At 45.8% G+C, this 16628-nt stretch overlaps 1 protein-coding gene across 3 annotated transcripts in view; it reads right to left on the reverse strand.

Annotated features, from left to right (window-relative positions):
* LOC106747981 (ecdysone-induced protein 74EF) overlaps positions 1 to 16628 on the reverse strand; it is a 251112-nt gene that overhangs the window by 67289 nt on the left and 167195 nt on the right. The gene's annotated exons all lie outside the window — the stretch shown is intronic.

The raw sequence follows: 16628 nt of genomic DNA on the forward strand, positions 1-16628 counted from the left end.
TCCCGGCTACATTGTGCAGCGCTCTCGCCGCACGTAACACACAGCCGCCCCGTATAAAACGCGCGTATTACATAATGTTAATCGTGCCGCGGCACCATCGCCGTCGGCCTCCGCGCGATGATATAATAACGCACGCCGGGCACGAGCTCGTCATGATCTCTCTCTCTCTCTCTCTCTCTCTCTCTCAGTATCATCGGCCGTTAAATTTTACTGCCTGTCAAGTCGTCGTCGTCATCATCGTCACTCGGTCGTGCGCGTCGTCACTCTGACGCGCGAGCGGGCCGGGCGAACGCGAATCGAGGTAAATGAGCGGGTCAATCGTGACGATGCGCGAGGTAATTGTGACAGTGGGCCATGGTTAGGTGTAATATTTCTCCGCCGGCGACGATAATCGAGTCATCGTAAAGCGTCATCGCGGAACGATAACTATCTGCAGGTACTAATCGTCCGCTATTTTGTGCAATAAGATAATAACGCGATAACGAGCGAGCGTCGGGGAGAGATTACCCGCGTGTCGCCGGCGATATTAAAAACACTCGTAACAACGTTTATTGAAATAGCAAGAGCGATAGCGATTTTGCATTATCTTCCGCGAGGAAGAAAGAGAGAGAAAGCGTTATTTGTTATGCGGAATTGATATCTCTAAAGCGCCTTAGTACAAGAATTATTCTCGAAATATAATGTACATTGAGAGACCTATTTAGTTGGATCAAACAAAATGTTTGATGCGGACAAGGAAATGTTTCGCTTCCGAAAATTTGGTTCGCTGAACCAAAGGTTTGGTTCCCCGGAATGAGAGCATTTTCATTTTCGTTTCGGAGAATCAAACTTTTGTTCCCACGAAACATTTCTTTGCCCATGTCCAAATACAAATTTCGTTTGAATCAACTAAATAGGTTTCTCAAAGTAGGCAGACGACTAATCCAAAATAAGTCTAAAAATCTCAGTCTAAAACCAAGATAGTATTTTGATTGTTGCCTTCTAAATGTTGTACGAATGTTATGTGTCGCCTGTTTAAAGTATCGGGAAAATATGCGTAGAAACATATAAACATAAATATTAAGAAAGAAAGAAAGAGAGGAGAAGAGCTCACGCGAACATATATATAAATAAATTCGTCATGGCTCTTGCATTTTCATTTCTTCGAGTGTGAAGAGTACCGTCTCTCTCTCTCTCTCTCTCTCGCACTTCTCCGTCCACGCAACGCGAGCTCGACTCGCTGAAGGATCAAGGATTTAAGGATCCAGCGGCGCCCGTCCAAGTTACGGTTTTCACGGCTCGCTAAGCCTGCTCGCCCGCCCGCAGCTGCGTCGCGCGACGAGCAAGAATGCATCCGACGACCCTTTACGCCACCCCCTCTCGTCGTCATCCCCCTGTCGGCTCCAAGAAACCGAACAAAAAGCGCGAACCCGATTACACACACACGACTCGCCCGCCGTGAGGAGGCGGACTGTGAGGGGAGCGGACGAGGGAGAGGGAGACACTACACCCTACGCTTCGTTGCTATAATGGTCTAGGTAGCTCTAGCATAGGCTCGCCTAGCCCACAACACGCTCTACTATGTAGGTCAGGGCTGATGCATTCAGCGACGCGCGCTGCTCTTCCTCTATGCAGCGCCATTCTCGCGCACCTACGACGCACACGATTCCCGTCTCTCTCTCTCTCTTCGTCGCCGCGTACGAGTCTAACGGGTGTACTATTTGAACTAGTCGGCTGGGAGAAGCGAGCGGCGAAGAGGGAAGGAGAGAGGAGGTCGCGGGAGAAGATTCGGAGGAGGCGAAGAACGCTGTCTCGTGCAACAACGAGCGCAACATAGGAGGAAGAACGTGCGTTTCCGTGGCGATGAGGATGCCGACAGGACGATGCTCCTTCGCTGCAGCGAAGGAAGATCTTCCCGTCGAGATTGCGGTGCGTCGTCGATCCTCTTTCTTCGTGAATTCTCTCTCTCTCTCTTTCTGTCTCTCTCTCTCTCTCTCTCTCTCTGTCTCTCTGTCTGTCTAGCTCGTTCGAATTTCAAGAAATTCAGCTAGAACGATTTTTTTACTTGAAAGTTTAAGGAAATGCCAAAGTCGATGATGAGTTCGATAAATATTGATAAAACAGAAGATATTTTCAAAATGTTATATAAACACTGATGGTCACGGTCTTTTTATATCCTTCCGTATTCTTTTTATATTTCTCGTATATATGTAAAACTTACGTAAATGTAAATGCGATATAAATGTAAGTGCGGTGATTGTACGTTATTCTATCTTGCCGTATCTATCAGAAAATCTAACGGAAATATATAAAAAATCTTCTGCAAATTTTTCGTACCTTGTCAAGTTTTTGAATTTCATCGAAAAGATATAAAAATATTCATTGAAATTTTCCTGATTGGATCATTGGACATATTCGGTACGTGAAAACAAGCTGCAGAATTTCTGTATCAGGTAAATATTTACGCTAGTTGACACAGCTAGAGTCGTTTAGAAATTTTTCATCATTTTCGCCGCGTACTGAGCAATGCTCCGAACCATTTTAGCTGCGTATTTCCACCGTATAAAAAATATTTACAATCCTGTGCAACCGATAAGACGTAAGCTTGGCAGAAAAAAGTCAAAATTCCGTCGATAAAGTTTTCAAGTAATGTAGCATTCCTCTCAAACGAAGATCAAAGCGAAATCTGCGTGGGAAGTAATAAACGTCAGTGTTTAGGAATTAAAAAAATTTACTTATTCTCTTGATCAATCAGCGGCGGCAAATATGCGCTTCACAATGGCCGGCGCCGTGAAAAGCAGATTTTTCGCTGGCGGAACAAAAGTGCCACGCGTACAATTGAAATTTTGCGCCAATATTCCATATTCCCTGTCGATTCACCGACACGTGAAATCTTATTTTAGTGAGCGCGCGCTTTTATAAATCGCGAGTTTGCCTCACGGTGAATTCCCACCTGTAATTTTCGGTAAATTAATTCCCGACGCTGATTAATTAAAAATCCTTTCATAACAATTCCACGTGCGCTCGTTCGCTCGCTCGCGCCCGCGCGCGCCGGTGGCGGATATCGCAGCCGGTTTTGTGCAAAAAAAAAAGAAAGAAAAAATAGAGCACAGATCCGCGCAAAATACGATCGCGCGTTCGATTCGTCTCGAGCACCGACACGATATTATTTCGCTATCGACCCGCCGACGTGCAAAATTTGATGCGCGCTGGAAATTAATTGCGCGCGGCCATCGGCTGATTATTTTCGAGTCGTGATTGCAGCCGCTAGTTGGTAATTAATGCGGCCGCTCGGGGAAGATATCGATCGCTCTACAGGGTGTCCCCCCGAAGCGGCCGATAGCGCCGTTAATTAGCCGGCTACGCGTAAGCACGCACACACACACACACACACACACACACGAGACATCGATCGCGATCGGCGGCGCGTCCGATCTCGGATCGACCCGCGAATCGGCCGATCGATGCAGCGAGATGCATCCCGAGGGGTAGAATGCGGCGATACGCATCTCCCAAGGGCTCGCGATATTATCGTCGTCCGGTCGTTCCGCCGGGTACGTCGACATCGTCGTCGTCGTCGAGCGTTTACTTCGCGGTTTCTCGCCGCGATTGCTCGCGTTTTCCGCCCCGGGCGGCCGATGAATAGGACGGACGCGGCCACTCGGCCGCGATAAGAATCGCGCGGATCGATCCTCGCCCGTGCGATCGGTATCGCCGCGTATCACGTGACGACGATGCGCGCCGTATATCACACGCGTAATGCAAATCGCGCGCCTCCGAGTAAGCTGGCCGTAATGAATGGGTCTTGCGCGGCCCGATTGGTCGCTCGTCTCCCGTGCGAGCGCGCGAACTCCGGCAACTCGATTCCACCGCTGCCAATCACCGGGACGGAAAACGCGAAATAGTGGCTGCTTCTTGGCAGAAAAGGTCTCTCGGGCATGAAAATAGTGACCGAAAGTGACGTTTCCGGTCAAATACCGAGGCTGACTAAAGCCATTTGAGCAAGGAAGTAACATTTTATCTTACCGGGTTTATCTTTGGATAAACTTAACACGCAGCGAGTTCTTTTCATAATACGGCTCGAAAGTCCGTAACAAGGGGGAACCAAGAGCCATGATTGATGCAAGCACGTTTTCGGAGCAGCTTTATTAGAGAAACGGCAGAAAACTGTATATAGAATGTCCATAAATTTACAAATACAATTCAGGGAGAAAAGCGATTAAAGTTACCCGTTTTGGACGATGGTGAATTTTTTTCCAGTGACTTGTCAAGAAAAAGTGACAAAAAGTGACTGAATGGCAGGGCTGCTATTGTTTTGCGAAGGTATCCAGGCAGAACAAATGTCCAAAAGATGTCTTAAAGACATCTGAAGGACGTTCTATTTTTTTATATCTTTCAGAGATCTTTAAGAGGTCTTTCAGATATTTATTCTGAGTGGGAACGGCGGGGACGCACACTTGACGCGTACAAAGCGTTTCCGCGACTCGTAGAGAAGTCTTCTTCGATAATTCGAGATAGATTGTTTATCGACAGAAGTGCAATCCAAACGTACGTATACATGTGTGTGTGTGCGCGCGCGCGCGTTCTTCGATTCTTGTAACGTGTAAAATCTTGATAACCGGATCTAAAGTTGAGAGAGACGAATTAAAAATGTGTCGAAATGAAATTTTAGCGCGACTGACGGGAGGGTCTTAAAGGAGATGTCGTTCGAAAAAGGACGTAGGAAAGACGATATTAACGCAGAAATTTAATTTGAGACTCCCCATACCTTTTGTAATGATTTAACGTCGAGAAATATTAAATTGGGTAGAACCGTGAGATGTGCAGCACCGTATTGCGGAGCACCCGTTTTATACGTGTGCATGCAGTATATTCCGAATATCCCACGTTCCCAAAACGTTTTTACGGCTTCCTCCGCGCGAGTATCGAATTTCAATGATTCGAGAGGCGTAAAGAGTAGACGGTCGCTCGGTCGGACGTATGCGAAGCGTCCCGTTTCTCGAACGACACACACACACACACACACAAACAGCATAAAATTTAAGCTTTAACATTCCCCCGTGTTTCCATCTTGTAGAGATGGAAATAAAAAAGCTATCAATCTCAAGATTCGACCATGAATCTCGGACGTAATACTACTCTAAATTCGTGAGTACGCCTTCTCATCGCATTTGGCTTTCCTTCTATGCGAACAGTTTCGCACTTAAAGTGAGAGAAAAAGACGCCGGACGGACGACAAGGATGCTAACAGCATCTCGTTTCTCTCGGAGAGGCTCACGGCTGCGTTTACAAAAACCATCATTACATCGGTGCGACAAAAGAATCGCGCTCAAGCCGCCCGAGGAACACAGAGCCCCGTCCCGAAAAACGAACCTTTTACCTGTAGCTTTAAAAGACCGCAGCTATCATGCAGCCTTTTCACGGAAACACCAGTCGTGTCCCGGGGCGCAACGAACCGCCCTTATTGTCATCGTCTGAACTCTCTTTCCCTTCTTTGAGACCGTCGTGCAAAACGTAGCAGCGCGTGCCAAGCTCGTGGCGCGACCTCGTAACCGGGACACCCGGTAGACGAAGGTAAGCGTCGCCGTGCCAACGTTCCAATAACCACCCGAGAGCGCAAGGACAGACTACCCCAGTTTTCCTATTGCGACCGCCTACGGCACGTCGTCCTTCACCCCCTCCGCGCTCGCTCTCTCGTCGCCCTGCCACCACCGCCCCTGCCCTCCTTGCGCGCCCTCCCCGCCGTCCCGACCCCCGCCGCTCCTATTCTCGTGGGCACACTCTCTTCCGGGCCGATCGGCGTGGAAAATGCCGCGGGAAATCGATCTCGGCCGGACGGACGGAGTGGAAATTCGTGAGGCGTGAGACCGCTCCGGGGTAAAAGGGTGGACCGAGAAAAGGGCGAGCGAGGGTGTTCATCGTCCCCCTTCTTGGTCAAAGACGCGGGAAGAAGTTCTTGGTTTCAAGGAGGAGAGAAAAAAAGGCGCCGGCTCGGTCGACGCGTTGCCTTTCCCTCGGGGGTTCTATTTAAAAAAAAAAAAAATCTTCGCGCCAAGACGGCAAAGACAGTGGCCGCTGACGCTACCGTTGGAAAGGATGATGAAGAGGACTGGAAGAAGATGCGGACAGGAGAGTTCGAGAGACCGACTCGGGAAGAAAGCCGGCGAGGAGGCGGGAAAAAGCGGTCACGGGGAATCACGGAGAATCACGTAGGCTCGCGGCGAGAACAGCTTTTTCGGCGAGCTACGGGCAGCGAGAAAGAGAGAGGGGAAGAATGAGAGAGAGAGAGAGAGAGAGAGAGAGAGAGAGAGAAGGTATGAAAAAAGGGGAGAAAGTTCGGAGGGTGAACTTTTCTCTCCTTTTCCACGAACGAACGAGGGCGGTGCGAGGGAAATTAAGCGTGCGGAGACGACGGTCGCGGGAGGGTCCGGATGTAGGTCAGTTTCGCCGCGAACGCATTCGGGGATAATTTTAAATCGGACGCGCGCGCGACACCTGAGGAGCAGCGGCGCGCGCCCGATATCGAACATCTTCTTGAGCGTCTCTCCTCTCTCGCTCTCGTGATTCAAGGGCTGAATCGACATTGTTATTTTTTACGGTTGGGAGAACTTCAACGCACGCGTCGCGCAGCTCGCACGGTGGCAGGTTGATTTACATCGCGCTTGTACGCCGTTCGTGCGTTGCAAATCCAAGTGTGTTATTTTTCAACCGAAGCTTTTCTTACACACTTCTCGCCTTTTTAATGCGATTCTAAATACATCACTGAACGTTTTTACGATTAAACGATTAAATACCATAACGGCAAGAAACGTATAAAAAGAGCTTCGGTAAAATGCGCGCAGGAAGGAAAAAGTTTAGTTGAATCTACCGGGCAGTGGACAAACCAAACGCGTTTTGGTCGAGGGAAACAGAATTTCCGATTCTTACGAGTGCAAATTTGATTCTTATTACCAGAATCTCTCTTCTCATGGCGCGGATTTGATTTGATTTTAACGAGAAATTTGGTTTCCCTCGACCGGAACGCGCGTCCTTCCCTCGTTACAAACTTTCCTTTCATGCGTCATTTTTAAACGTTTATACGCGTAAAAATAACACTCGGATTTGCGGTGTGTGCGCGCGACGACCGATAGGCACCGGTCATTATCGCGATGCACAAGTGCCGACGGCCGGTTTCAGCGCACACGGGCGTGTGTTAATAATCTTAATTGATAAGCCAGGTGATGTATAGCGCGATGATTTTTCCGATGAGATCCGGCGATCTCTCGAAAGTTATCTCGCGCGCGTGCTCACGCACGTGCGTAAACGAGTGTAAATTCTCGGCTTTCAATTTTCAACTTTCCACGCTCACCCAACAGCAGCAGCAACAGCAGCAGCCGCTGTGCGCGCCGTTTTGCGCCGTCAGCTTTCATCTCGCAAGTCATAACGTTGACTTTCAAATCTCAACACGCTACTCGCGCGCACCTCGCATTATCGTCGCACGCGAATAAAGACTTGATTAAGAACGTGCGAGATCTATGCGAGATGCACCTTTCACTATGCGTACTTTACTTTTTTACCACACCGCGAAATATATAATTCTACGATGTATTAATATAAGTGCGCGCGATCTCATCGTTAACCCTGACTGAGGAAAGAAGCGGATGGACCGACAAAATCGACGGTCACTCTCATTAATACTATCGCGCCTTCTGGGCAAATCACACGTTAAGACGCAACGATATATTGCGTTGATGGTCGCTGACTAAATCGTAATCGTTGATTCAATTGATAATCAGCATTGCCATCCGGCCACCGGAATACAAATAATAAAATAATGACTGCTTCTTGGCAGAAAAGGTGACAGAAAATGACCTTTCGGGCATCAAACACGATGGCAAAAAGTGACTTATTTCGTCAAATTCTGAGAGTAACCAAGGCCACTTAAACAGAAACGTAACAATTCCTCTTATCTTTCCAGGGATTTATTTTTGGATAAATTAATGTATAAATATAATACAAATTAATACAGTGAGCTCTCTCTTTTCATAGGTTCGCAAGTTCACAAGGAAAGACCGAGCGCATGAACGATACAAGTACGCTTTCGCAGTTTTATTAAGAGAGATCGGCAAAAAATATAGAGAATACCCATATTTTAGAACGATATTTTTTAATGACAGTTCAAGAAAAAAAAGGGGGACCTACTGTGACTCATTTTGGATAATAGCGAGTTTTTAGTGACTCGTCAAGAAAAAGTTGAGTGACTGGATGGCGATGTTGTTGACAACTCTGTAATAATGTATTCAGCAGTCTGAACATTGTGTTCGAAAACATTCTGCGGAATGCATTTTAGTGCGCACGAACGACACCTGTCATCCGCGCGAGCGGGGGTTAAGCCTGCGAAAGCAACGTTTCGAATTTCGGCTGAAAACTCTGCGGAGACGCGCGACCTCGGTTGTCGCCGATCCTCGAGAACGAATCTCGTATTCTCGGCGACGCGGCGCCCGAGGTAGAACACAAGCTCCGTCTAGGATTCGTAGAGGAGATAAGAGGAAAAAGGGGAAAGCGCGGAGGAGGAGGAGGAGCAGGCCGCTTACGGGGTGCGCGCAGACAGGAAGCGAGTCCTTCCTTTCTCGGCGGGCCAATATCCTGAATCACAATGAGCCCGTGCGCTTCCTCGAACCATTAGCTATTTAAATACAAGCGCCGCCGGTCATTCCGCCTTCGCCGTCCGTTTCACGGCGCTTCGTTCTAACGACGATCGCGGTCGCGCCTGCGACCGACGTCCGGACCGGTAAACGTTTAATCGCCGTCGAATCGAACGTTTCTCCCCTCCAGGTCCCCCCCTCCGACGGCTCGTCTCCGTTTTCAGGAATGCAGCGAGCGTCGCTACCGGTATTTTTCTCGTGGACTTTCTTTCGTGGAAGAGCGCGATTTTCTCGGAGTAGGAGCGATCTCGGCGTAGCGTCGCGTTTCAACGTTGAATTTCACGGTTCGAAGGAATTATTATTTTTTTAATACTCATCAATATATATATATACGGAATATTTATCGACACGACGAGTTTGATTCCGCCGCGGAGCGACGATCACAGGTGAGGAGGCTTAATGAATGAAAGCAGGAAGAGGCCTCGATTATCGGACGGTTTCTTGTTGCTTTCATTCATCAGGGATCTCCGCGGTGGCCGCTGCTCTCCTTCGCTCGAGGGTCGGCCGGCGGAATAACGAAATCATCAATCAGCGACGTCGACGTCGTGCGAGGAAAATAACGAAATCCCCGGCGTTTTTATACATAATAACCGGAGGAGATGATCCGCGAGCGCGAGCTAGGACGCGCGCGCGACTCAACAAACGAGGCGACAAACGAGCGTCCCTCGACGTCTCTCATCAGAGCGCTCTCGAGACCGTGCCCTCAGGTTAACGACATCATCGGGCGATCCTCAGGGCGTGTCCAGACTCGTTTTCCTTTTTTTCTTCCTCCTCTCTTCCGCCGCGACCCAAGATTGGAGAGAAAGGTATGACAAGGTGGAAAAGAAGAAGATGAGAGAAAGACAGAGAGAGAGAGAGAGAGAGAGGGAGCAACCCTCGTGCAGTCGCTGATTAACCCTACAGTGGCACGCCGATCGACAGACCTCGCTTTTCCCCCAGGAGGCGATCGAAGCGTCTTCATTTCCTGATTAACTCGCCGAGCCGCGGTTACAACCGAGAGAGAAGGAAAGAGAGAAAGGGAGCTGAAGGAGAGCGACCGGAAGTAATCCGTCTTCCTCTCCGGGGACTCTCGCGAGCGAGATGAAGGGAGACGGACAGAGCGAGGAAGGCGAGGGGAGAAGAGCCAAAGGAACGTTAAGAAAGAGCGAGCGAGCGAGAAGAACACTGGCTCGAATTCGCTTCGAGTGATTTAAAGGCTGGAATTATCCTTTCCTCCCGCTCCGCCAGCCTCTCTTTCTCGCCTCCTGCCATTACGCGCCTTATCCTCCCCTCCCCTCCTCCTCCTCCACCGTCCCCTATATCGAATCCTTCGCGTCGCGGCAACTGCGATCATCCTGTCCGCGACTGCAATCACGCTTCTTAACGGCCATGATAATCGGCCAATTCTGCCGTGCCGGATCCTCGGCGATACTTGTTTCGCGGAGAGGATAAAGGAGTGTAAACGAAGCGGCTGATCGGCCGGGAGAGCCCGTGCGCGCGCGTAATAATAACGCGCGCATTAATATGCGAAGCATCGTCAGCCGGCGGGATCGTTACGCATTTGTGGAACTTTATCGAGGAAAACTCGGCGCGCGACCGTGGCGGTTCAACGGAACGATTTTGAAATCAAGACCGCTTCTAACGCATCCATCATCCACGCATGCACTGTTTCGCACTGTACCGACATCGGGAGTTCGTTAAATGCGATATAGAAACTCGAGCAAGTGCGAATAATAGTAACAAACGAAGTAGCGATAAATTTTAATTGTTAAAGAAATAGTGACGAATTTCAATATCGGGTATTGGAATACTCGGGGTGAGAAATCTCGCGAGTAACATCGCGATGAAAAAGAAAAAGCGTTATGTTCAAGTTAATATTTGCTAAGGAGTATTGGATTAATGATTAATCATTTTGATCGCGCAATTTACTTTCGTCTCGATCATTCGTGTCAATTCAATTTCGTGAACTTCCCGAGCCGAAAACCTACGGGGTTTCCTCCTACGTGTCTTTTTATTTCGCCGAGGGGTCCGCAGCTACGGCACGTAAAATTTCCACAGCTACCTGCTGGCACCTGCTGTTTGGTACCTATGTAGGAAGGTATGTGTGGAATTTAAATAATGTCTACAGTGTTTAGCTAAGAACCTAGCATAGTATACAATGCTTACAAAGAAATCTACGGGAAATATTTATCCTGTCGGGTCATTCGGGGCATTCAATGGCGTTACAATAGTGCTGTCAATATAATCTGATAGGTTCTGTACCCAAATTTCCAGGTTGTTGTTCGGCTACCGCCAGAAAGAATACCGGACATTGGGATACTCGGAACTGGAAATCGCGAAGTGATATCGCAATGAAAGAAAAACAGCGCTACATTCAAGCGGAATAATCGCTCTAACGTTTCTAAGCAAACATTTACTTGAAGATAGCACTTTTTCCTTTCAGTGCGGCGAAAAAGTGTGTTTGTGTTCAAAAAGGTCCTGACATTTTTGTGTTGCTTTAACAACATCGATATATTAATTCAGCATATATTTGCGCTTTAACTTTAATTTGGACTCATATTCTTCATGTTAAAGTAACGGAAAAACTTCGATGGATTCTGTTTTTTAACACAACATTTTCTATTGTGAGCGCGGGACGATACCTGTCCGCCACCTGCTTTTATTTAACTTTATTATTGATTATCAGTAGCAACTGACTTTGTCGCATCAGCTGATTGCGTCTGCTGCCTCTTTCGATACTTGGAATATCTTTCCATACCGTATTGAATATTCCTCAGAAAAGTTTCATATAGCGAACGCCGCACGTCTGGTGGACCAGCCGAAGTCTCGAATCTGTTGTGTCGCTATTGCTACGGCAAGCACTTTCGTAATTCGCACCGGGGGGGACCGCCGATTCGTAATTTCACTTTATCTGATTACGTGGCCGACTTATCGCTCGAGTACCTCTGGCGCGATAAAGTAACGACCGGGCATCCATTTCTTCCTCGTCTCTTTTCTCCGCGTGTTGGCACACTTCTTCTGCAGGCGCGTGCGTGCGATAACGACTTTATCTGATAACGCGTTACAATTCGGCACTACGGCGAATCGGGACGATGATTGTTGTTGACCAGAGTTCGCTAACCAGAGCAGGAAGTACACGATGACTTTCGCGGAAGTTGCCGAGACGACCTCGAGCGGCAAGCGATTAGTGCTTTGCGTGCACTCGGAGAATCGGAATTACTCAGCGTACTGCATATAATTATTTTATTCTACGATGACTTTGCAAATTTTCACACAATGAGATTGTAGTTTTTATTCCATAAACATTAATTAAAAAGGGAGAGGAAAAAGCGTGTGCGAGCATCAAAGTCTAATTGGAGAGAGAATTAATTAATGAATGCGTGTATGTGTAAGAGGGAACAAGAAAGAGAAGATGAAGGAAATAAACTATGACGATTAGGGGAAATGTGTGTAGACGTTACACCGTTTAAAAGATAAAAGTAGAAAATGTCGTAATAAAAAAGACCGAGGAGAATGTGTTAGTTTTATAAACATTATTTTCTCATGATTTTATCGTTTCTGAATTTTCGAGGCTGAATATCTCGACAACTTAAGTAAGCTTCTGCGACAGTTCTAAGAGAGCTAGAGTTTCAGTCAACGGAATAAAAAGACCGTAATTAACTCGTAAAGATCAACTCAAACTTAAGCGATGAAAAGCTTTTCGCGTACTATCGTGCGCGTATCTCAAAAAAATATCGCCCTCCTTATTAAATATAATTCTGTCCGCTTCGCGAATTCGCCGAAATTTCTGTAGGCGGAATAATGCGCGACGAGCCTGTAAACGCGACCTATGCGTGCGCAAGAGACAAATAAATTTCCAATGGGCGGAATTTGTGCGAGGGTGAACAGGAAGTGGCCGCGCGCATTACCGGTGAGTTGTACCGGATGTCATCGAAGCTACTGTACGGTGAACACAAATTTATAATTCACACACGACTCATATCTCGCCTCTAGAATTATCTTTCAATTTATCGACTAATTTATCTGAAAGTTGTCTCGTCTCTTCGTGAGATTTTCAGAACATTTTCTTTCTTCTCGGTATTCTATTTTGATCGACAAATTCCGGAAAGTACCTCGTATTTTATAAACTAAAAGGGCGCATTCCATCGAGTGATCGTTGTTTTCATTAAGATGAGAGGAAAGGTTTCGAGACGGTTATCGTCTTTTATATAGATTCCGATCTTTGTATCCTACACAGGACGACGAGAATGTGTTCGGAACGTGCATTCCAAACGCTTTTCGAAACGAAACACGCATGTTTTCTTTTTCTTTTCTTTTTATGGCTCAATCGCTTGATACATATGCAAGTGGACGCACGATAACGCAGAACTTCCTGGGATCGGTCTATTATGCCACGTGTGAGCACGATTATCATCGTTTGTACCACTAATCGTGCCTCTGTAAAGCAAGTGGAGCGATGAGAGACACCGATGATTAGATCGACGAATCCTGCCCTCTTATCTTCGTGTTATTTCCCTCTTCGTGCTAGCTTCTCTCGCTTTCTCGAACAGATTCTTTCTCACATTCTCTTTCTTTCATCTTGTGCGGTACAGATCGGGTCAGATAGAAATAGTGCTTCCGAAGCAGAGCAAATCTAATATACTCTTGAAAATTAAAGTAAAATTGAAAATAAACTCGCTAATAAATCGCAAATATGTCAATCAAGAAAATATGTCGATATCGTAATGTAATATGATTACCAGAATCGCAATTTTGATTCTATAATAATTGCAAATTCCGTCAAATTTAAAAGACCAATGAAGAATTTCGAAATCATATTGTACAAGTTATTGTTCTATCTTAATAATACAAACGACTTACTGTCATTTTCTCCATATATATTGAATTTTGAAAAAAGACTTTCCAGAATTATTTAATATTCGATTACCTCAATATTTTATTTTAATTTTTAATTCCAGTCGGCAATGAATTAATTATATCATTTATTCAATTGCAAATAAAGTATGTGAGATGTCAATGAATATTAAATAATCTAATAAAAATTAATGGGTAAATTGGTAAAAGCAACAAACTTTTATTCTCATAATCTCTCTTTTTTTCTTCTGGCGTTAAAAATCTCGATGAGAGCTCTTAAAATAACTGATAATGGAGAGGCCATAAAGGTACAGATAATAGTAACGCATTCAATAACGCTGTTTATCAATAGAGATTTCAATTTAGACTCAATACAAAACAAAATTACACAGAAATGAAAAGAAGTATTGGCACATATAAACAAAACTTGGCACTCGTGGCCCAATTAGCATTATTAGATACAAAAATCAGCATTTGCGAGATTTACATTAAATTATAAAGTTGAATTCATATTTGTGAATTATTTCAGATCTCTTGAGAGATCGAGATCGTAAATAAATACAAATTGATATTCATGTTATTTGGCTGTTTGGATGAATGTTTTGTATAAAATGATATAATAAATGCAGATACGGGGATTCATGAATAATAATTATTTGTCAAATTATGACAAACCATGAATGCCGGCTTAAATTGCGACCCGAATATTTCTTTATTTTCGGTGAGCTCGTCTTAAATATCTATTAAAAACAAAAATCTCTTGTATAATAAATAATTTGACATATCTTGGAAATATGTGATGTACCGCGTTCCTGCGTCCTCCGCCCTGACTGTTCGCCCCAGCATCTTGACTGCTCCATCCTGACTGACACTGACTGACGCAATATTGACACTCACATAGATACGATTTAATCAAAGTTACATATATTAAATAACGCGATATCGACAAGATTGACGTCTGATTAAGAATTTAAGAGCCGATAGAATATTTTAATCACCCGAAAGATAAATAACGTACTGATATACATAATCCATGATATGTGTCGGCTCTAAATTTAACGAATACTCGCGACGAGCGAAAGTCTATTTAATCCTCTTGGAGGTCCGGGATGTTACGATTATTCGACGTTCAATGACGAGCGGCGACACGATTGGCGATTAATGGAAGGGGATAAATTTACTTTTCTTGCAAAAGAAAACTGCTCTAGTACTCTCTCGCGCGTATTCCACACTTTTCCGTGACCGAGCGTTACATCACATTTTATGCAAAATACTTAATCGGCTCTTGGAAATATTTAATCGAACTTTCGACGACATCGCGTTAATTAACACGCGTTTTTCTGACTAAATTTTATATCTACATGAGTGTCACTGCCACAAGCTGGCAACCGGAGCACCGTGACGGAGCAGCTAGTAGCAGAATGCTGCATCGGAAAGCTAAGACGGAGGATATAAGACGCCAAAGCGATACATCATATATTTCCAGATGTATCAAACGGCACGGTAAATGCCGCACCGAAAAAAAAAATATATATATATATAAATATATATCATATATAAACATTTCTCACGCCGAGAAAAATTGATAATAAAGAAACAACATTTTTTGTATATATTATTTTTTTTATATACCTATCATACATATGAAAATAATTGAATATTAAATAATTCTGAAATCCTATTCTTAGGACAGTTTTCTTCGACATGGAAAAAATGGCATTAAGTAACCACTTACTTTGCATCAAAGTAGGGCAACAGCCTGTGTAATTATTGTACTTCGGGATTCTCCGTTGGCTTTTCAAGTTCGGTGAAATTTGCGGAATTAATCAAACCCCCCATCCTGATCGCGACTGTTTAAGAACAATGTGACCAGCGATAAGCAAAATAAGAATGAAATGGAAAGCAAGGTCCGAAGAAAACGACCGACCCTGATCGTCGATTTGCAGAGACCGGAACAATAGCCGGGCGCGAACGCGCACGTAGCGCTCGTAGTAACTACTTCGAACAATTTAAGTGTTAAGGCTATTGCGCGCCGGCCTGTTTGCGTCCCGTCGAAAAGTTATCGTTCTCTCACTTTCGAAACGAGAACGTTCCGCGCAAAGCTCTCCCACGAGATACGCGAAGATCTCTCTCGCTGTGCGCGACGCCGGCTGCTGCTTCCTTTATCGCCCTTTTCGACTCGCGCGCGCGACCTTCGAATTATTTATTAAAATTATTTTTATTTTTAACGAGAGAAACAGAGCGAGGAGAGCGCGAGAGATATGATAAGGATCCAGAAACATCGCCAGAGATTCGGAACTGTTATTTTTCTGCCCGGCATTGTTTACAAAGCGATATAACCGGTGGAGGCGAGAGGAGCGGCACCGAACCTCGGAGCGTAATCATCGGCCGACAGATCGAACAACTATACACGAGCGATACGCAAGGCTTTAATTTCGTTGGGGTTGGGGCAGGTCACATGGTATTATCTGGCCGGGTGCGCGTACGGGACAGGAGAGGGAAGGAGGGAAGGAGAGAAAAAGAGAAAGCGAAAGTGAGAGAGAGAGAGGAGGCGGGTCTCGCTGTGTGATAACGATTGCGATGCCGATTGCGCGAGAAACGGGCCGGCGAATATCTCGATTCCGCTGCTGTTTCGCGAGACGACCTTCGGCGAAGTAGCTTGCGTAATATTCTTATCGGCCGAAATTACGCATTGGCCCGACGCGCGTGCATGTGTGTGTGCGCACCTTGGATCATACGTGTAAGAGTATGTGCAAACGCGTCGAGTCTCGCTCGACGAAACATGTCGTAATTTTTCTCGCGTCAGTCGGACTCGCTACCGGAAACGCGATATCGAAAAGAAAGCGAGATACGAGAGAGAGAGAGAGAGAGAGAGAGAGAGGACGGAGGGACTATGTTTTATACACGGAAAAAAAGTAGTTGAATTTACCAGACAGTGAACACGAACCAAGCGCGTTTTGGTTGAAGGCAACAGAATTTCTGGTTCTTGTGACCCAAATTCGGTTCTTATAACCAGAAATCCTGTTTCCTTCAACCAAAATGCGTTCGGTCTCGCTCACTGTCTGGTATATTCGACCGGGCTTCTTTCCCGCGTAGTCTACCTTCCGAAATTCACTGCCGGTACTAAAAATC

The sequence above is a fragment of the Dinoponera quadriceps genome, unplaced genomic scaffold (genome assembly GCF_001313825.1).
Source record: "Dinoponera quadriceps isolate SergipeBrazil2010 unplaced genomic scaffold, ASM131382v1 scaffold163, whole genome shotgun sequence".
Lineage (NCBI taxonomy): Eukaryota > Metazoa > Arthropoda > Insecta > Hymenoptera > Formicidae > Dinoponera > Dinoponera quadriceps.